This window comes from Hemitrygon akajei, chromosome 9 (genome assembly GCF_048418815.1).
Source record: "Hemitrygon akajei chromosome 9, sHemAka1.3, whole genome shotgun sequence".
Classification (NCBI taxonomy): Eukaryota; Metazoa; Chordata; class Chondrichthyes; order Myliobatiformes; family Dasyatidae; genus Hemitrygon; species Hemitrygon akajei.
In genome coordinates this window covers 7,824,265-7,846,902 of record NC_133132.1, presented here as the reverse complement: position 1 = coordinate 7,846,902, position 22,638 = coordinate 7,824,265, and the positions used below count along the sequence as shown (strand labels likewise).

At 45.0% G+C, this 22,638-nt stretch overlaps 1 pseudogene; it reads right to left on the bottom strand.

Moving 5' to 3' along the window:
- The window catches only part of LOC140733785 (uncharacterized), a 78,907-nt pseudogene that overhangs the window by 40,875 nt on the left and 15,394 nt on the right, over window positions 1-22,638 (bottom strand).

The window sequence follows — 22,638 nt, the reverse complement described above, 5'->3', positions numbered from 1 at the left end:
TTTGGCTGGCCATAACTGTTCTGACCATCCACTCATGGTCTACACTGGTCCCATTTATCAGCACTTGGTTCATAGTCCACTGATCCTGGGCAGTTTCAATGCTCACCCACTTCGTAAATGTGAAGAGACCTGCCTCCACCAACTCTTCGGGCAGTGTGTTCCCGATTTCAACTACCCTCTCCGTGAAAAGTCTCTTCCTCGGATCCCTCTAAACCTCTTTGTCCTCTGCTTGTGTCTATGCCGTCTGATCGGTGACAGCTCTGTCCCAGGAATCTGGCCATTATGGGCATCAGAGGCCTTTGATATGGTTCAGCATGGTAGGTTGCTGTGGAAAGTCAGATCACATGGGATCCAGGGGAGCTGGCTAACTGGATGGCTTGATGGTAGGAAGCAGAGCGTGATGCTGGGAGGCTGTTTATTGAACTCGAGGCCCGTGCCTAGTGGTGTTCCACAGGGTTACACCCATTGCTCTCGTTATTTATTAATATTTAATTATATGTGCACAGTTTGTTGAGTTCAATGCCCTACTGCATCTTTCATTGATCCTGTTACTATTCTATAGATTTGCTAAGTGTTCCTGTAGGAAAAAGAATCTTAGGGTAATATGTGGTGACATGCATGTACACTGATAATAAAATTTACTTTGATCTTGTCATCTGGATCAATAGCTTGGTTGAGAATGTACAGGGTATGGATAGTAGGTTTGTAGCAGGTAATGTCAAACAATTATTTTTTCGGAAAGATATTAAGTATAAACACTCCCCTCTGTTTCCCTCTCCACACTCTATCACCTCCGGCCCTTACTGCCTTCCCTCTCTGCCCCGTCATCCCTCGCACCCCCAATCTGAGCGTAAGTGAAGTATTTTTCGGGAATCTGAAGGGGAATTCTTCACTCAGATGTTGGTGGGAGTGTGGAATGAGCTGCCAGCGGAAGTAATGGATGTGGGTTCGATTTAGGCACTGAAGAGAAACTTGGGTGATAACATGGATGGGAGGTGTATGGAGGCTATGGTGCAGGTAGTTGGAACTAGGCAGTAAAAACAAAATCAAGTTGGCATTGACTAGAAGGGCTGAAGGGCCTCTTTCAGTGCTGCTGGGCTCTGTGACTCTAATAATATTCTAATTTGTAATTTCCACAGTCAGTGCTTTGCTGCTAATGACTTAACCCAGAAATTTACCCAAACAAGAATTGAAAGACTCTTAGCTGGTGACAGAAAGCACTTACAAGCTGTGATACTTGCCAAAGAGGTTGTTACTAAGTACTGACCATGCAGGGTGCCCAAACTTCTGCTTTCGGCCCTTTTCCTTTTTTGTTATTTTGAATCTGTAAAAGATGGAAATAAAAAGGTAATCTTGCTTAAACTATTAAAGAAATGTGTCATCTTTAAATTTATGCCTTTTGGAAATCAGGTTATCTTTTACTCGCTTAACTATTCAGAGTAACACAAATTTTGACCAGGAGTGCCCAAACTTTTGCATGTCACTGTATATATCCTGTGCCTTCCGAATCACTTCCAGAAATTCCAGCCATTGCTGCTCTGTTTTCATCCTGCCCATGTTCTTCTCAAATCAATTTTGAACAATTTTCCTCTCATGCCTTTCTAATTCAGTTTATTCCACATCTGACCTTAGCTTCTCCTTCTCTAATGTCAGGGTGAATTTGATCATATTACGATCACTTGCCCCTAAGGGTTCTTTGAACTTAAGTGACCTAATTAATTCCGGTTCATTACAACACTCAATCCAGAATAGCTGATCCCCAATTGGGCTCAACCACAAGCTGCTCTAAAAAAGCATCTTGTAGGCATTCTAGAAATTCCTCCTCTTGAGACCAACACCATCCTAATTTTCCTAATCACCTGCATGACAAACCCCCATGACTATTGTAACATTGCCCTTTTGGCACGCATTTTCTATCTCCCATTGTAATTTGTGGACCACATACTTACTATTGTGTCGAGGTCTCTATACAATTCCCATCAGGGATTGTTTTTTTACATTTGCTGTTCCTTAATTCTACCCACAGAATCTACACCTTTCAACCCATGCCACCTCTTTCTAATGATTTAGTTTAATATTTTTCCAACAGAGCCACACAACCCCACTACCGCTTGTTCTTTCAAGAAACGTAATTATCTGGCAAACTAGAGGACCTGCAGATTCTAGCAATCTACAGAACTACACACAAAGTGCTGGAGGAGCTCAGCACGTCAGGCAGCATCTATGGATGGGAATCAACATTTCAAGCCAAGACCCTTCATCGGGACTCTTGACACCCACGTATCTGGAATATCAACAAGCAAAGAAAATAGAAAGTAGTGTGAAATAGGGAGAACCTTTGACAGAATTTAGTTCAGGGCTTAAAAAAGTTGCCAAACAGAGCTTAACAGTTAACAAATACAACACAGGCAATAAACACTTTCATCAATACAGACATAGACTTTTTTAATAAAAATATCTTGGTCCCATTTCAATCAGTAAAATTTACAAAAATAAAAAGGAACTGAACTGACAACTTTAGAAACGACTATTTACTCTCAAACCCACTTGTATTAACACTCCCTTGGACAGAAGGGGGAAGAGAAATAACAAATGGAAAAAAAATAATCGCACAAAAGTCAGATAAAACTTCTAAGTATTTATTTTCATCAAAAATGACCAGGATTCAGCACACCATGTGTGTATATGCAATCGTGATAAGAAATACAGACCAGAAAACCTAAATGAGAGTCCAACTCAGAAAAATGAATCATCACTCTGGAAGAAAACATTAACCAGTGGAATGAGTATGACCCTCCATGTGAGACATCCCAACGATCTGAGCAGACGAGATGTTGACAAGGAGGCATCGCGCACCTGACAGAGAGTTGGAGACCTCTTCCCAGAAACAGAGGGGTTCCTTACAGAAATACAGGACAAGGTGGTAAACAAGAAAAAAAAATCAAAAATACATGAAATACAAACGAACAAGGCAGTAATTGCAGAAAATGCCAGGAGAAACCAGAGACAATCCAACACATTCATGGATCCTGCAGCAGTTTAACTCAATCTGATTACTTACAAAGGTACAATCAAGTGGCAAACATCATTCACCAGAATCTTGCTTTAAAATACAAACTCATGAATGCCCTCCATCACTTCATAAAGGCACCATAAAGTCAAGCCTGATCCAGTTTCAGAGTCAAAATCATACAAATTATATGATAATCAATGCATTATTTCAGAGAGGACAATCCATGTTGTTGTTCACACTCAGCCCAGAGATTTGAGGGGTGAAGATCATCTCAGACAGAACTGCCTTCAGCTCGACTTTTCAGTCTGCAGGAAATTCAAGGGAAACCTCTTCACCCACAGACTGGTGACTGTTTGAACCCATCACCACAGTGAGAGCGAGAGGGGAACAACAGGGGAGGATTTAAAAGGACTGTCGTGGAACTGAATCACTGGCAGGGTCCAGCTGGCATGAGTTGACTCTCTACCGTATACTGGGTGTGTTATAAATTCACTAAGTACTGGAGGCAGAGTTCAAAATAGAACTGATTTATTTGTCTCAGATCCAGAATATTAAACTCCAGTCACATTAAAGGTGAATGTGCAGCAGAAGAAACTCCTCCCTTGCACAGTGACCAGGGTGCAGAACTGGGTGTGGTGAGCAGCAGCAATAATTGCAGAGTTCAGCACCTACAGTCACTCCCGAAATTGTATTCAGCAACGGTGATGGACAAATATCCAGTATGCAGCTTATTGAAACTTTCTCCCCAGTGTGAACCGGGTAGTGTGTCACAAGGTTAGATTACCGAGTGAATCGTTTCCCACATTCACAGCAGGTGAACGGCCTTTCCCCAGTGTGAACTCAATGATGCACATTTGGTGGAGATGGCTGAGAGACTCTCTTCCCAATGACTGACCAGGTGATCGGCCTCTCCCCAGTGTGAACTCGCTGGTGTCTCTGTAGATGAGATGACCGAGTGAATCCCTTTCCACACTCAGAGCAGGTGAACGGCTTCTCCCCAGTGTGATCTTGCTGGTGTTTCTGCAGGGTGGATGATTGAGTGAATCTTTTCCCAGAGTCTGAGCAGGTGAAAGGCTTCTCCTCACTGTGAACTCGCTAGTGTGCCAGTAGTTCAGATGACCGAGTGAATCCCTTCCCACATTCTGCACAGGTGAACGGCAGCTCCCCGGTGTGAACTGACTGGTGTGCCAGTAGTTCAGATGACCGAGTGAATCCCTTCCCACAGTCTGAGCAGGTGAACGGCCGCTCCCTGGTGTGAACTGACTGGTGTGCCAGTAGTTCGGATAACTGAGTGAATCCCTTCCCACAGATGAAGCAGGTGAACGGTCTCTCCCCAGTGTGAAATCGCTGGTGTATCTGTAGATGAGATGACCGAGCAAATCCCCTCCCACATTAGCAACAGGTGAATGGGCTCTCCCCAGTGTGAACTCGCTGATGTGTCAGTAGTTCGGATGACCGAGTGAATCCCTTCCCACAGACTGAGTAGTTGAACGGCTTCTCCCCAGAGTGAGATCGCTGGTTTCTCTGAAGTTCGGAGGACTGAGTGAATCCCTTCCCACAGATGAAGCACGTGAACGGTCTCTCCCCAGTGTGAAATCGCAGGTGTATCTGTAGATGAGATGACCGAGTGAATCCCTTCCCACAGTCCTGGCAGGTGAATGGCCTCTCCCCAGTGTGAACTGACTGGTGTCTCTGTAGGTGGGATGACTGAGTGAATCCTTCCCCACAAATTCAGCAGATGACCAGCCTCTGTCCAGTGTGAACTGACCGGTGTGTCCACGGGTGGAATGATCAACTGAAACCCTTCTCACACACAGAACAGGTGGATGGCCTTGTCCCAGTTTGAACTTGCTGAGATGACCATGTGAATCCATTCCCACAGACTGAGCAGGAAGGATGATCGAGTGAATCCCTTGCTCCACTTCTTAAATATCTGGACAGAGACAGCAAAACTGGTGTGTTGTGTTCGAGATTCTTGTAGATGAATTCCTTGTCATTTGTAACCTGTAAAAAGATTTACAAAATTCATCAATGGGTGTAAGACAACATTTCAGATGAGATCACTTGAGTTGTCAAGGTGTGATCTGGCATCGCATTGTTACTGTGAAGTTGAAACAAAGGTGGAGACAGAAATCATCTTCTAACTGGGCACAGTTCTGGTATCTGGAATGACCATCAAACTCTCTGATGCTCTTCCTGTCTCTATAAGAATGGGGCATTTCTGCCATCTCCAATCTGTGACCTGGCTCAGTTTGACTCTCTCCATTGGTATTATTCCCTGTTCCCACTGAGCTGCATGGGTTCCTGGTCCCACAGAAACTGAAACACTCTCACGCAAATAGCCTTTGTTGATGTGCAGCTGGGATTTTCTTTTATGTACCGTTAATTTAATGTGCTACAGCTTTAATGCCATGTAAATATCTCCTCTTCAGATGTATGGTTGGTCTGCACAACTGTTAAAAGGAATTAGAGTGAATATTAGTATTATTTAACGTTCCTGTCACAGTCATGGAAAAGACCAACACAGAAACGGACCCCTTTGGCCCATCTAGTTGGTGCTGAGCTATTTAAACTTTCTACTCCCGTACCCTTACCATCCAGGTACAGATACAAACCTCCAACATGTTGCAATTGAGCTCACCTGCACAACTTGTGCTGGCTGCTCATTCCACACCCTAATGACTGTCTGTGTGAAGAAGTTTCCCCTCATGTTCGACTTAACGTTTCACCTTTCACCCTTAATCCATGACCTCTTTTTGTAGTCCCACCCCATCTCAGTGGAAAAAGCCAGCTTGCATTTATGCCACCTATAACCCTCAAAATTGTGGTATACCTCCATCAAATCACCCCTCAATCTTCTACATTCCAAGGAATAAAGCCCCAGACCTTTTCAATCGTTCCTTATAACCCAAGTCCTCCAGACCTGGCAACATCCTTGTGAATTTTCTATGAATTCTTTCAAACTCTTTCATGTCTTTCCTGTAGACTGGTGACCAAATCTGCACACAATACTCCAAATTAGGCCTCACCGATGTCTTGTACAACTTCAACATGACATCCATCTCCTGTACTCAGTACTTTGGTTTATGAAGGGCAATGAGCCGAAACCTTTCTTTCCGTCCCTATCGAACTGTGACACCACTTTCAGTGAAATATAGACCTGTATTCCCAGAACCCTTTCTTCAACAACACTCCTCAGTGTCCGACCAGTCACTGTGTAAGACCCACCCTGGTAGGTCGTACCAAAGTGCAACACCTCACACTTGTCTGCATTAACATCCACTTTCCATTTCTCAACCCATTTTTCCAGCGGCTCCAGATCGCACTGCTAGCCAGGATAGTCTTCTCACAGTCCACTACACTCCCAGTCTTTGTGTCATCCACAAATTTTCTGATTCGGCTAACCATGTTATCATCCAGATGACTGATATAGATGACAAACAACAACAGATCCATCACTGATCCCTGCGGCACACCACTAGTCAAAGTCCTCCGGTCAGAGAGGCAACCATCTGCTTCCACACTCTGGCTTCTCCCAAAGGCAGTGTCTCATCCAATTTACTGTCTCATCTTGAATGCTGAGTGACTGAACCTTCCTGACCAACCTCCCATATGAGACTTTGTGAAGCGCCTTGTTAAAGTCCATGTAGACAACATCCACTGCCTTGCCCTCAGTCACTTTCTTGATAATTTCCTCGAGAGACTCTATAAGATTAGTTAGACATGACCTACCACGCACAAAGCCATGCTGTCTATCCTTAATCAGTCCTCATCTATCCAAATACTTATACAGGTAGTCTCCGAGTTACGAACGTCCGACTTACGGACAGCTCATACTTATGAACCGAGGAAGGAGAACGCCATCTGCCATTTTAAGTCAATCGCGACACCGTCCACCATTTTAAGTCATTGCCGTTGACACAGTGTTGAGTGTTTAACTTTGTATTTGGCTTAAATTTTTCTTAGTAAGATTCACCCTAAACGCACCCCCCGTTCCAGTCGGCCGGTGGCTCAGTGAGATCAGCGCCGGGCTCGAGATTCGAGAACGGAGGTTGCTGAGTTCGATCCAGTGACAGACTGCTGCCCTGCTGGGTTGATGTCGATCCAGGGACTCCCGTGCCGTGTTGATGTCTAGCTCGCAACTCGACCTCTTAAAAACACACTGTCACCTCCAGTTTAAATTCCCCATGCGGAATATCGTGGAGGATCAAATACCCAAACACAGCACAGCCCCCACTTTTCCCATTTAGCCTGTCCTTAGGACCCAGTGGACCTCGGGACCCGCCACCAGCAGTGTTTCTGTTCCATTGACGGGAAGCGGTCGCAATTGAAAATAAAGTGGAAATAATAAAGCGTTTGGAAAGAGATGAAACGCCATCGGTCATTGGAAAAACATTAGGCTACAGTCAGTCAACGATCAGGACAATTTTACAGGATAACGGATAAAGTGAGAATAATGGAGCATGTGAAAGGCCCTGTCCCGATGGATGCTACAATTATTACTAAGCAACGCAGTCGTTTAATTATTGGAATACATACGTTTCCTAAGTGTTTTATATGCATACATGTAAATTATATACTATATACTAAGACAAACGTTTAACTAACTGACGCTAAATAATACCGGATGTACTTGTTCCGACTTATGTACAAATCCGACTTAAAGACGGACTTAGGAGAGGAACTCGTACGCAACCCAGGGACTGCCTATATATCCGGTTCCTGCACATACGTTCCAATAACATTCTCCCTACTGATGTCAAGCTCACCAACGTACAATTTCTTAGTTTACTTTTAGAGCCTTTCTTGAACAGTTGAGCAACATTGTCTGTCCTCCAATCCTGCAGTCCATTACCTGTCACTGGGGATGATTTACATATAGGTGCTTGGGCCCCAACAATTTCTGCACTTGTCATCCACAGGGTCCCAGGGAATAACTTGTCAGGCCCAGATTTATCCATTGTAACTTGCCTTAAGACAGCAAACCCCTCCACCTCTGTAATCTGTACAGGGTCCATGAAGTTGATGCTGCTTTGCCTCACTTTTATAGACTCTGTGTCCATCTCCCGAATAAACACAGATGCAAAAATATATTTAAAATATCCCCCATCTCTTTTGCCTCCTGTATAGCACCATTCTGATCGTCCGGAGGATTAATTTTTTCGCTTGCAATCTTTTTGCTATAAATGTATTGCTTTCTTTTATTTCTTTCATAAGTGTTCACTTGAATTTCCTGTACTTCATAACTACACCATGTGGTCCTATCTGCCTTTGCCTGGTATGCACCTCCTTTCTTGTAAAAAGGGTTGTAAAAGTAGTCAGCTCCATCTTGGGCACTAGCCTACAAAGTACCCGAGATATCTTCAGTGAGCGGTGTCTCAGAAAGGCAGCACCCATTATTAAAGACCTCCGGAACCCAGGGCATGCCCTTTTCTCACTGTTACCATCAGGGAGGATGTACAGAAGCCTGAAGGCACACACTCAGTGATTCAGGAACAAATTCTTCCGCTCTGCCATCTGATTCCTACATGGACACTGAACCCCTGGGCACTATCTCACATTTTTAATATATATTGTTTCTGTTTTTTGCAAAACTTTTAATCTATTCAATATCTGTATACGGTATAAAGAATAATAAAAAAAGATCCATTTATTTATTTGTTATAACAATCATTATTTAATTATATTTTATCTATATTTCTTCATGATTCGAAGCAAGAAGGCTCTGAGTGGAACGGCTGAGGGTGTTTTGGAGAGAAGGAATTTTACTACTCGTGGTAAAGACAGGCAAGACTGCGCAGGCCTGTGACGCCAGCCAGTATAGCAGGAAATGTTTAATAAGAAGACCGCCATATCCAGTGGGCAGCGGAGTGATAGGGCTTTGGCTCAAACGGGTGTAGGCGGTAACAGAACAAGGTAGGTTTAACTGTGTTAATTGTGGAAAGATTCTGGAAAGGTGTTCTCGTGATGGGAGATTTTAATTTCCCAAATATTGATTGGCATATCTCTAGAGCAAGGGGTTTAGATGGGGTGGAGTTTTAGGTGTGTTCAGGAAGGTTTCTTGACACATTATGTAGATAAGCCTACAAGAGGAGTGACTGTACTTGATTTGGTATTGGGAAATGAAGGTGGTCAGGTGTCAGATCTCTAGTGGGAGAGCATTTTGGAGATAGCAATCGTAATTCTATCTCCTTTACTATAGCATTGGAGAGAGATAGGAACAGACAAGTTAGAAAAGTGTTTAATTGGAGTAAGGGGAATTATGAGGCTATCAGACAGGAACTCAGAAGCTTACATGGGAACGATGTTCTCAGGGAAAGGTACGGAAGAAATGGGGCAAATGTTCAGGGGATATTTGTGTGGAGTTCTGCATAGGTACGCTCCAATGAGACAGGGAAGTTATGGCAGTGTACAGGAACCGTGGTGTACAAAGGTTAGAGTAAATCTAGTCAAGAAAAAAAAAGTGCTTACGAAAGATTCAGAGAGCTAGGTAATGTTAGAGATCTAGAAGATTATAAGGCAAACAGGAAAAGCTTAAGAAGGAAATTTGGAGAGCCAGATGGGGACATGAGAAGGCCTTGGCGGGCAGGATTAAGGAAATCCCTAAGGCATTCTACAAGTATGTGAAGAGCAAGAGGATAAGCCGTGAAAGAATAGGACCAATCTAATGTAAGAGTGGGAAAGTGTGTATGGAACCAGAAAAAACAGCAGAGGTACTTAATGAATATTTTAATTCAGTATTCACTATGGAAATAAATACTTGGTGATTGTAGTGATGACTTGTAGCGGACTGAAAAGCTTGAGCACGTCGATATTAAGAAAGAGGATGTGCTGGAGCTTTTGGAAACCATCAAGTTGCATAAGTCGCCTGGACCGATTGAGAGGAACTGTGGGAGGCGAGGGAGGAGATTGCTGAGCCTCTGGTGATGATCTTTGCATCATCAGTGCGTTTGGGAGAGGTTCCAGAGGATTGGAGGGTCGAGGATGTTATTCCCTTATTCAAGACAGGGAGTACAGATAGCCCAGGAAAATATAGACCAGTGAGTTTTACCTCCGTGGCTGGAAAGTTGATGGAGAAGTTCCTGCGAGGCAGGATTTATGAACATTTGGAGAGGTATAATATGATTAGGAATAGCCAACATGGCTTTGTCAAGCAACACACACAAAATGCTGGTGGAACGCAGCAGGCCCGGCAGCATCTATAGGGAGAGGTACTGTCGACATTTCGGGCCGAGACCCTTCGTCAGGACTAATTGAAAGGAAAGATAGTAAGAGATTTCAAAGTAGGAGGGGGAGGGGAAAATGTGAAATGATAGGAGAAGACCGGAAGGGGTGCGGTGAAGCTGAGAGCTGGAAAGGTGATTGGCAAAAGGGATATAGAGCTGGAGAAGGGAAAGGATATGGGACGGGAAGAAAGGGGGAGGGGAGCACCAGAGGGAGATGGAGAACAGGCAGAGTGATGGGCAGAAAGTGAGGAAAAAAAGGAGGGGGAAGAACTAAATATATCAGGGATGGGGTAAGAAGGGGAGGAGGGTCATTAACGGAAGTTAAAGAAGTCAATGTTCATGCCATCAGGTTGGAGGCTACCCAGCCGGTATACAAGGTTTTGTTCCTCCAACCTGAGTGTGGATTCATCTTGACAGTAGAGGAGGCAATGGATAGACACATCAGAATGGGAATGGGATGTGGAATTAAAATGTGTGGCCACTAGGAGATCCTGCTTTCTCCGGTGGACCGAGGGTAGGTGTTCAGCGAAACGGTCTCCCAGTCTGTGTCGGGTCTCACTAATATATTAAAGGCCCCACCAGGAGCACCAGACACAGTATACCACACCAGCCGACTCACAGGTGAAGTATCGCCTCACCTGGAAGGACTGTCTGGGGCCCTGAACGGTGGTGAGGGAGGAAGTGTAAGGGCAGGTGTAGCACTTGTTCCGCTTGCAAGGATAAATGCCAGGAGGGAGATCGGTGCGAAGGGATGGGGGGCGGGGACGAGTGGACAAGGGAGTCACGTAGGCAGCGATTCCTGCAGAAAGCAGAAAGATGGGGGGGGGGGGAGGGAAAGATGTGATTAGTAGTGGGATCCCTTTGAAGGTGGTGAAATTTGTGGTGAACTATACGTTGGATCTGGAGGCTGATAGGGTGTTAGGTGAGGACAAGGGGAACCCTATCAGAAAGAAAAATCAAATGCCCACCCCACCCACCGCATAAAAATGAACGGCATCCTGATCATCAACCCCCAAAACCCACCCGTCCCGCACAAAAGGGAACAATGACATCGACTCCCCCCCCCCAAAAAAAAGACAACCCTACCCCGCACAACTGCGGAGGAACCCGTGTCACCAGGGTAGAGGCGCCCGCATCGGGAGCAGCGGACACAATGGGCGACCGGGACGATTCACAGGTGAAGTGTCGCTTCACCTCAGGCACACCTCAGGGTAGTGTGATTAGCCCGTTACTATTCATCATTATGATCAATGATGTTTTCACAAAGGTACCAGTGGATATAGGTAGGTCACTGTTTGTGGATGATGGGGCCTTGTGGAAGAGAGGCAGGAACACGGAGCATATAATCAGGAAGCTACAAGGAGTAATTGATGAAGTGGTGGAGTGGGGTTCTGATTGCGGATGTAGATTTTCAGTAGAAAAAAATCAAACTGCATGTTTCATCAGGAAAAGAATTGAGGTAGGGAAGAAGTTAAGGATGTATGGGATAGAATTTGAAAGGTTTGGATTATTTAAATTTCTGGGAGTTAAATTTGATTCACGGTTGCCATGGGCAGACCATATCAGGAAAGTTGAGGAGAAATGTAAAAAAGTAATAAATGTGATGAGATGTTTGACTGGTAGGGAATGGGGAGCAAGCTGTTCAGCATTAAAGAGAATATATGTGGATTTAGTAAGATCTCTGTTGGATTATGGAAGTGTGGAATATGGATCAGCAGCTAGGTCTCTTATAAGGAAACTGGATGTGATTCAGGCTCAGGTTTTGAGAGTGTGCAGTGGGGCTTTTAAAACATCACCAATATCAGCCCTACAGGTAGAAATGGGAGTAATGCCTTTGGAATTAAGAAGGAAGCAATTGATGGCAAACTACTGGGCTAATTTGCAGGGGCACAATGATTCTCACCCTGCAAAAGGAGTGTTGCAGGAGTGCTGGGAGAATGGGAAGTTTCAGAGAGATAAATTTAGTCGGGTAGGGAATGATATTGCTAAAGAATGTGGAGTGTTTGATCTAAGAATAAGTCTTTCTGTAGTTTATCTGGTTGTAGCTCCATGGAAGATTATATGGCCTAACATAGACTGGCAAAAAGGAAAGGAAAATATAAAACTGATTTGGTACGTGCATTTAACTGTCCTGTGATGGAAAAGTATAGTGGTTATACTCAGATTTATACGGATGGTGCTGAGGAACCTGAAACAGAAGTGATAGGGTTTGGGATGGCTTTACCAGCAAAAGCAATTGCAATCAGCAGAAGAACATCTGATAAGTTTGCGGTGTATACAGTGGAGATGATGGCAGTGTTGGTTGCGTTGTGTTGGGTGGAGAAAGCAAGACAAGTCAAAGTGTTGATATGCTCAGATTCATCCTCAGTTCTAGCAAGTTTAAGGTCTTTTCACTCAAACAGCCGGCAAGATGTACTTCATGAAGTCCTTCAGTCAGCCGCGTCACAAGAGTTGCAAATTGGGGAGGTCAGGTTAAATTTCTATGGGTTCAAGCACATGTAGGGGTGAAGGGAAACGAGAGGGTGGATGAGTTGGCAGAGAAAGAAAATACAGAAATGCACATTAGTATCAGTAAAGCAGAGGCTAATCTGGGAAAGAATTATCAAAATGTGGCAAGAAAGATGGGAGAGGGAGGGGAAAGGGAGGCATTTATCTCAAATCCAGAGGAGTGTTACAGGTACTAGGGTAGGCAGTGGATACTGAAGAGGAAACCGTGTGGACTCGGTTAAGGCTGTGGCACTGTGCACTAAACAAAACACTGAAATTGATAGGGAAACACCAGACAGGACTGTATGAGGAATGTCAGGAAGAGGAGTCAGTAGAACATGTAGTCTGAGTTGCAGGAAGTATGGGATACAGAGAGAGATGATGGGAATTAATCCAAGGGAATTGGGGGTGCAGGAATTCACAGTAAAAGTGTTACTGGGCATGGGTGAGAGGGCACGGGTCAGGGTACTTTTAGCTTTCTTAAGGGATACAGGGTTTATTTTTAACAGGATATGATGGATAAGCAGGAATAGGGTACTGGGACGGCCAAAGAAGAAAGGATAAAGATTAGATTAGGGTGTGTGTGAATGGGTGAAGGGATTTAGGGTGTGAGTCTCTCGTCTGATCCACTCTCCGGAGCAGAAGGTGGCGGTAATGCATCATTAAGCTGGGTGCCAACCGCCGTAAAACAAGAAGAAGAAGGTAACAGAATCTGCAGCCCAGAGTTTTCAACACTGACTGAGGGACGATTGCTGTGATATCCGGACACCGTGGACCGCAATCCCAGGACAATCCTACTCTCTTCCCTGTCTCTCAGCTCCACGATCCATACCTGGGCCCCGAGGAGCTTCCGGCTGATGAGGGAATGGGAACCGATGGATCTCTCAGACAGAGCTGAGCTCCAGCTGTCTAAATGCAAAGATTGGGAACTCGGAGAAAGGGAACAAAATCTTTTACATCACCAGTTGAGAAAATCATCTTTGTTCTATCTCCAATCACAAACAGGAGAAAATCTGTAGAGAGGGCGCAGTTTTAAGGTGCTTAGAAGTAGGTACGTAGATGTCAGGGAGTAAGATTTTTTCACCATTGTTCTACTGAGAAAATCACAAACAAGGAAAATCTGCAGATGCTGGAAATCCAAGCAACACACACAAAATGCTGGAGGAACTCAGTATTAGGACTCTTTTCCATAGATGCTGCCTGGCCTGCTGAGTTCCTCCAGCATTTTGTGTGTGTTGCTTGTTCTACCTCTTCTTGTTCTGAACTTTTGTACCGGTGAGGACATGTTTTGACCCATTCTCTCTGGGTTCATAATGATATCAAACACCTTTGCCCTGGGCAACAAGTAGCTTTCACATCACAAATGTGCCAGACTCCAATGAGACAGACTACAGCCCTTCCCTTCATTTTCATTGGCTTAGCCATCAATGAGTTCACCACTGTCAGTCACCTGTGGGAGGGTTCAGGGGAAATATTTATGTACAATACAGAAACTGGTGTTACCCGTGTGTATTGTGGCGATGCAAAAGGTGCTGGAGAATTTGCAAGTGGGAGTCTGTGGAGTGATATTTGGAAATCTGACAGCTTAAGGCAACATTTAGCAAGCAAATCACATATGGGCGGTGTGCAAAAGCTCTGGTGAGAAAATTCTTCGGACTCTTTTTACCCACCTGTCTCATTAATTGTCCTGGATAGTGGTAACTTCACATCTACAGATGTTTTGTCAATAAAACTAACGAATCCTCCATCATCCCTTTGGCTTTCTTCTCCCAGATCAAAATACAATCAGAATCAGAGTCAACTTGATTATCACCGGCAAGTGTCGTGAAATTTGTTAACTTTGTAGCAGCAGTTCAATCCAATTAATAATATAGAAACAGAGAAACATAGAAAACCTACAGCACAATACAGGCCCTTCGGCCCACAAAGTTGTGCCGAAAATGTCCCTACCTAGCAATTACTAGGGATACCCATCGTCCTCTATATTTTCAAGCTCCATCTACCTACCCAAAAGTCTCTTAAAAGACCCTGTCGTACCCACCTCCACTACCATTGCCGGAAGCTCATTCCACGCACTCACCAGTCTCTGCGTAAAGAAATTCCCCTGACATCTCCTCTGTACCTACTTCCAAGCACCTTATACCTGTGTCCCCTTGTGGCAAACATTTCAGCCCTGGGGAAAAAGCCTCTGACTATCCATATGATCAATGCCTCTCAACATCTTGTACATCTCTATCAGGTCACCTCGCATCCTCCATCGTTCCAAGGAGAAAAGGCCGAGTTGACTCAACCTGCTTTCAGGAGACATGCTCCCCAATCCAGGCAATATCCTTGTAAATCTCCTCTGCACCCTTTCTATGGTTTCCACATCCTTCCTGTAGTGAGGTGACCGGAACTGAGCACAGTACTCCAAGTGGGGTCTGACCAGTCTCCTATATAGCTGCAACGTTATCTCTCGGCTCCTAAATTCAGTTCCACAGTTGAGGAAGGCCAATACACCGTATGCCTTCTTAATCACAGAGCCAACCTGCGTAGCAGCTTTGAGTGTCCTATCGATTCGGACCCCACAATCCCTCTGATCCTCCACACTGCCAAGAGTCTTACCATTAATACTATATTCTGCCATCATATTTGACCTACCAAAATGAACCACTTCACACTTATCTGGGTTGAACACCATCTGCCACTTCTCAGCCCAGTTTTGCATCCTATTAATGTCCCGCTGTAACCTCTGACAGCCCTCCACACTATCCACAACAACCTCCAACCTTTGTGACATCAGCAAACTTACTAACCCATCCCTCCACTTCCTCATCCAGGTTATTTATAAAAAATATGAAGAATAAGGTTCGCAGAGCAGATCCCTGAGGCACACCATTGGTCACAAACATCCATGCAGAAAATGACCCATCTACGACCACTCTTTGCCTTCTTGTGGGCAAGCCAGTTCTGGATCCACAAAACAAGGTCCCCTTGGATGCCATGCCTCCTTACTTTCTCAATAAGCCTTGCATGGGGTACCTTATCAAATGCCTTGCTGAAATCCATATACACTACATCTACTGCTCATCATCAATGTGTTTAGTCACATCCTCAAACAATTCCATCAGGCTTGCAAGGCAGGACCTGCCCTTGACAAAACCATCACGGTAGTGAATTTAACAAAGGAGATGTCTTCCATTTTTAAACGAAGGGGCTTACCTTCTTCCACCATCAAATCCGCTCTCAAACGCATCTCTCCCATTTCCCGCACATTTGCCCTCACCCCATCTGCCCACCACCCCACTTGGGATAGGGTTCCCCTTGTCCTCACCTACGACCCCACCAGCCTCTGTGTCCAACATATAATTCTCCATAACTTCCGCCACCTCCAAACACATCCTTCCCTCCCCCCTATTTCTGTTTCCGCAGGGATCGCTCCCTACGCTACTCCCTTGTCCACTCATACCGCCCCACCACCCATCCCTTCCCAATGATCTCCCTCCTGGCACTTATCCTTGAAAAACGGAATAAGTGCTACACCTCCCCTTACACTTCCTCCTTCACCACTATTCAGGATCCCAGACAGTCCTTCCAGGTGAGGCGACACTTCATCTGTAAGTCGGCTGGTGTGGTATACTGCGTCCGGTGTTCCCGGTGCGGCCTTTTATATATTGGTGAGACCCGACGCAGACTTGGAGACCGCTTCGCTGAACACATATGCTCTGTCCGCCAGAGAAAGCAGGATCTCACTCATTTTAATTCCACATACCATTCCCATTCTGATATGTCTATCCATGGCCTCCTCTACTGTCAAGATGAAGCCACACTCAGGTTGGAGGAACAATACCTTATATACCGGCTGGGTAGCCTCCAACCTGATGGCATGAACATTGACTTCTCTGACTTCCGTTAATGCCACTCCTCCCCTTCTTACCCCGTCCCTTATTTATTTATTTGTTGTTTCTCCCCCCCCCCTTTTTTTCTCTCTCTCTGTCCCTCTCACAATTTTGTGTGTGTGATCTGTAGACTTTTTTTTTAGTTTGTGATTTACCTCTCCGTTGTCCCTCCCACGGGCGGCGATGTGCAGACCTCCGCCCACCTGCGGCGCTGCCGCGAACCTCCTGCTAATCGCAGGCGCAGTGCAGCCCGCAGCTCTGCCGGCAACTCTCCTCTCCGAGAGAGAGGGAGAGTTTTAAAAGCGAGCAGATTTGAGAAGAAAGGTCCTGACGAAGTGTCTCGGCCCGAAACGTTGACTGCACATTTCAACGGATGCTGCCCGACCTGCTTAGTTCATAAGCAACACGAGTGAATCTGCAGATGCTGGAAATAAATAAAAAATAAAAGTTGGATGAAATAAAAACACAAAATGCTGGCAGAACTCAGCAGGCCAGACAACATCTATGGGAGACGTTAGTGACGACGTTTCGGGCCGAAACCCTTCATCAGGAGTGAAGTAACATGGGATGGTGAAGGAGGGATAAGAAGTGGGGGGAGGGATAAAGAAGAGAGCTGGGAAGTGATAGGCTGGAGGGAAATGGTCTATTGGGAAGGTGGGAATTATGGGAAATAAGGAAGAAATGCCCCCACCTGCCCCTACACTTCTTCCCTCACCACCAACCCAGGCCCCAGACAGTCCTTTCAGGTGAGGCACCATTTTACCTGCGAGTCAACTGTGGTGATATACTGTATCCGGTGCTCCCGATGTGGCCATTTATACATTGGGGAGACCCGCCGCAGACTGGGAGACCGTTTCACCGAACACCGGCGCTCGGTCCTCCAGCAGTGACCGGATCTCCCTGTGGCCACACACTTCAATTCCACAGACCACTCCCACTCCGACATGTCTGTCCATGGCCTCCTCTACCGTCAAGATGAGGCCACACGCAGGTCGATGGAGCCTAGCCTTATCTCCCGCCTAGGTAGCCTCCTACCTGCCGGCATGAACATTCAACTCACAGACCTCCGTTGCGACCCCTTACCCCACCACTATCTATAATTTTAGTCTGGTTCTCTTTCTCTCTCTTCTCCCCCCCCTCACTATAATCTCTCCCCAGCCCTACCTTTTATTTCCCATAATTCTCCACCTTCCCCTAGACCATTTCCCTCCAGCCTATCACTTCCCAGCTCTCTACTTTATCCCTCCCCACACTTCTTATCCCCCCTCAAGCATCCCATGTTACTTAACGCCTGATGAAGTGTTTCGGCCCGAAACGTCGTCACTACCTCCTCCCATAGATGCTGTCTGGCTTGCTGAGTTCTCCCAGCATTTTGTGTTTTTATTTATTTCCAGCATCTGCAGATTCACTCGTGTAGCAATAGTATATTTTCAATCGTTTCACAATGACAAAACCGACACAATCCAGAATTATGTTCTCCAACAAGACAAATGGAGTAATTAAGCACAGTTTGACCAATTCTAAGTTGTGTCAGAACAGTTACTTCTTTTCTTGTGTTTTATCCCATCTCCAATACTCCCAAGCAGTTTAATGTAATCTGTATAGATGCCTCATTTTGTGCCCATTATCCCATCGGTCTTAAAATAAGCCCTTAATTTCTAACCCTTAGGCACTTAGGTACTGATTTGCTAAGTGGAAATTATTGACGAAGTTCAATCCATATTTGAAGCTTTTGTAACTAAATTGACACGTCGCTAATCCCCTCAAAACCTTTGTGTGCAGGGAGCCTGTGTTAAAACCTTTGTGTTAAACACTTAATTTTTGCATTAGCTACCGAAAACTTAAATCCTCATATATCTGCCTGATTCAAATATATTAATTGCTAATCGCATCCAATATTGAAACTGAAATTGAAATTTCTGCCTCCAATCTATCGATTCCATCATCTTTACAGTGATTTATACATACCAGTGCCAATCTCAAAAATATCATTAATCATAATATTAAATAATAAAGGACTACAAATACTCCTTGTGACTTATTAATCTCTATCTCATTCAAACCTGAAAGGAACTTGCCCACCCGTACCAGCACAGGCTGGTAAAACACAGAAAAATACTCCCCTTCAATCCTTATTTCCATAATTTAATCAAAGTCCTTCCTTCCATTGATATCATATGAATTTTCCATGTTAAATATACTGCTATGACAGCATCGTTATTTAACTGTGCTTTCCTAATATAATCTATCAGACCTGAATCTGAAAGCAATGTCATTCTACCCTTCCGAAACCCACTCCGATAAAATGATAAATCTCCTCTTTTATTCAAAATATAGTTCATACGCCCGGTAGCCAAACGTTCCATAATTTACAACAATGAGAAGTTCACGATATAGGTCTACAATTGAAAGGATCAGACTTTGAGCTCCTAGGATTTATAATACGTCCTACTACTGCAATGTTCCACGTGGAATGAAGATGGCCTGATCTACAAATACGATTCAAAATATTACTATCTCAAAGAATTGTCAGTTAGATGTTTAATCATGCAATAACATATAACAACCTTTCCTGGAGATGTCTGACATGCATTAACAATAATTCAACCACAAACAGGGAAAAAGAATTCTAGGTGATTCAGTATAATTTCACAAGCCACAATGAAATAATTTACTTCAACATTCTGTGTCTGACAAATGGGTTCTTTGAACTACATATTTACAGTGGAATCACATTTAATTAATAAGACACTTCGGAAGGTTCAGTCAATTTGTTGGGACAAACTAACTCACTAAAATGGTCTAAAATTAATTCTCTAAATTAATCACGATTAGTCACCGTGGGGATTGCCCCTCTCTGATGTAAGCAGTTTGTAAATAGTTTAAAACTATTTTTTTTAAATCTGTCGAAATTTGTCCCTGTGGAGTCGCTAAATGTTATTAAAATCCCAGGCATGTGTTACCTCGACATTTCATTACGAGAGATCGCCTGTAGTACAGAGGAACAAATCACTGGACAGAGACAACATCTGCAATGTTGGATAGGTACAAGAGTGTGGAGAAAATACTGTACGTGGTCATTGCCGTCACTGGAGTTCCTGGTGAGTGAGCAGAGCAATGCTTGTTCAGTATTTCTGAATGCTAACCCGTGTGAACATGTTTATGAGCATTTTACATGCTTCCTGCTTAATCATCACTGTGCAAATAGCCATCAGAAATATCGATCCTGTCAATTCAACATTCTGATTTTTCGTAATTGATGACAAGCGGAAACAAATCTTTAATATCACATCTAACCCATGGGATCGACTGGAACTTTGTTCGGACCTTCAATGACACCTTGTCCAGAGTTGTACGGGTGCTGGTGAAGGGTAGCCTTCGGGGAACGTGTCACTGGGAGGGTTTTAATGACACCTTGTCCAGAGTTGTACGGGTGCTGGTGAAGGGTAGCTTTCGGGGAACGTGTCACTGGGAGGGTTTTAATGACACCTTGTCCAGAGTTGTACGGGTGCTGATGAAGGGCCGCTTTCCGGGAACGTGTAACCGGGAGGGTTTTAATGACACCTTGTCCAGAGTTGTACGAGTCCTGGTGAAGGGTAGCTTTCCGGGAACATGTAACTGGGAGGGTTTTAATGACACTTTGTCCAGGCGTAACTCAGTGCTGGGGACAGACAGTTCTTCGGAAGGCGAGACTGGGAGGGGTTTACATTTTGAAGTTCACCGCTTCTGAGTAGTTGATCAAAGAGAACCCTGGTAATGTGTTTCACGTCACAGTCGGATCTCAGTGTCTGTTGATGAATGATTGGGTTTCATCACCTGAGCCAGATTTCACGATCTGCTGACGACTGTTGCTGACGAGTTGAACTGCGCTGCAGAATTGATCCATTAACGGCGCCACTCGCATCAGGTTACTAATTTGTTTCTTTATTCCCTCTGAGACCCGTCGTAAATTGAAGCACCACTTCGTCCTGAAGACAGATGTTGGTTGGAAATAAGAGTTTTTTTCAGTTCCATCGATGCTGCCTCATCTGTTCAATTCTCCAGTATTTTGTGTGTGTTTTGCTCCCCTCTGTATCCTTTCTCGGCGCCATCAGATGCTAAGTTTCCAGATTCCTTTCCAGTCATGGTTAAATCAGTGAAACCGGCACTATCAGCAACTGGAATCGGTATCACCACCGATCGTTGTTGTTCATGCAGCTCGTTTTTATCCCTGACGATGGCCCACACATCGTCTGATCTCCACACTGACGAAGACAGGTCAGAGACAGAGTGACCCGTGTCTGATGTTAGATTAGCAGCTGTTCACGGACTCGAGCACTCCTGATCTTGAGCTGAAACCCGATCTCGTGTTAAATCCTGGAGAATGTGACCGGTGTGTGTCTCTCTCTCTTTCTCCAGTGAATTTAGTGGCGATTCTGATCCTTTCCAGGGGAAAGTGCGGCCTCTCCACCAGCACCACTCGCTACCTGGTGGCCATGGCAGCGGCTGATTTACTGACCATTGTCACCGAGGTCATTTTGACGCAAATCAATTGGTATTACTTCCCGTGGAGTTTTCTGAGCATCACCCCTGTGTGCAGTGTTATCGATGTATTGAATTTCACAGCCACAGACTGTTCTGTCTGGTTCACCGTCACTTTCACCTTTGATCGGTTTGTCGCCAATTGCTGGCAGAAGCTGAGAACAAAATATTGCACCGGGAAAACTGCGGCTGTGGTTCTAACAACAACCGGCGTTCTGTCCTTTCTGAAAAACGTGCCCCGATACTTCTTATACAAACCCGGGGTAATCATCGACGATATACCGTGGTTCTGTGAGACCATTGATAATGCTTTCACTGACCCCGATTGGATAGGATACGACTGGCTCTTTATAGTCTTAACTCCGTTCCTCCCTTTCGCTGGGATCCTGCTGCTCAACGCTCTGACGGTCAGGCACATTTTAGTGGCCAGTCGGGTCCGTAAGGGGCTGAAGGGTCAGAGCAAGGGGGAGAACCGCAGTGACCCGGAGATGGAGAGCAGGAGGAGGTCTGTGGTTTTACTCTTCACCGTCTGCGGCAGCTTCATCCTCCTGTGGATGACTCTGGTTGTAAATTTCATATATTATCAGGTCTCAGGAAAGGGATTTGATTTCAATGATTCTGAATGGATCTTTCACTTCGTGGGGTTTCTGCTGAGGAACTTCAGCTGCTGCACCAACACATTTATCTACGCGGTGACTCAGTCGAAATTCAGGGAGCAGGTGATCAGCGCGGTGAAATATCCGGTCACCTCTGTGATTCAATTCGTGAATAAAGCCACATCCTGAGCACAAGACAGAGGCGGCCGCAGTGTCTCCAGATCCTCACATTCACAGACTGACCTCCCACGTGTTATTACAGGACGGATTGTTCTATCGATCGGCAGCACCGGGAGGTTAGGATAGTGTGTGTGTGGAGAGTAGTGGGGGTGGGTGCAAAGCACAGTCCAGCAGATTCAGTACCTCATGCGTACAGCCAGATGTCAGTGAAAAAGACTACTCCGGATGCGATAAGCCTATTGGTCTGTCGACAGGGCCATGCATTTCCATTCCCATCTACCAATCCACCAATATTCCTAATCCTGTCCACCAACCACAAAGCCCGACGTTCCCACTAAACGGCGACGGTCTAGTCTAATGCTGGTTGGGTAATCCGCTGTCAATCACACCTGTCTCCACCGTCCCCTTGAATGATTGGCTAACCTGAAGAGCTAGCGTGGGCTCTGCATAAACGACGATTGACACTCCAAATTATAACCATATAAAAAGCACAGCACGGAAACAGGCCTTCTCGGCCTTTCTAGTCTGTGCTGAACGCTTACTCTCACCTAGTCCCACTGGCCCGCAATCAGCCCATAACCCTCCATCCTTTCCTCTCCATATACCGATCCAATTTTACTTTAAATGACAATACCGAACCTGCTTCTACCACTTCTACTGGAAGCTCGTTCCACACAGCTACCGCTCAGAATAAAGAAATTCCCCCTCGTGTTACCCTTAAACTTTTGCCCCCTAAC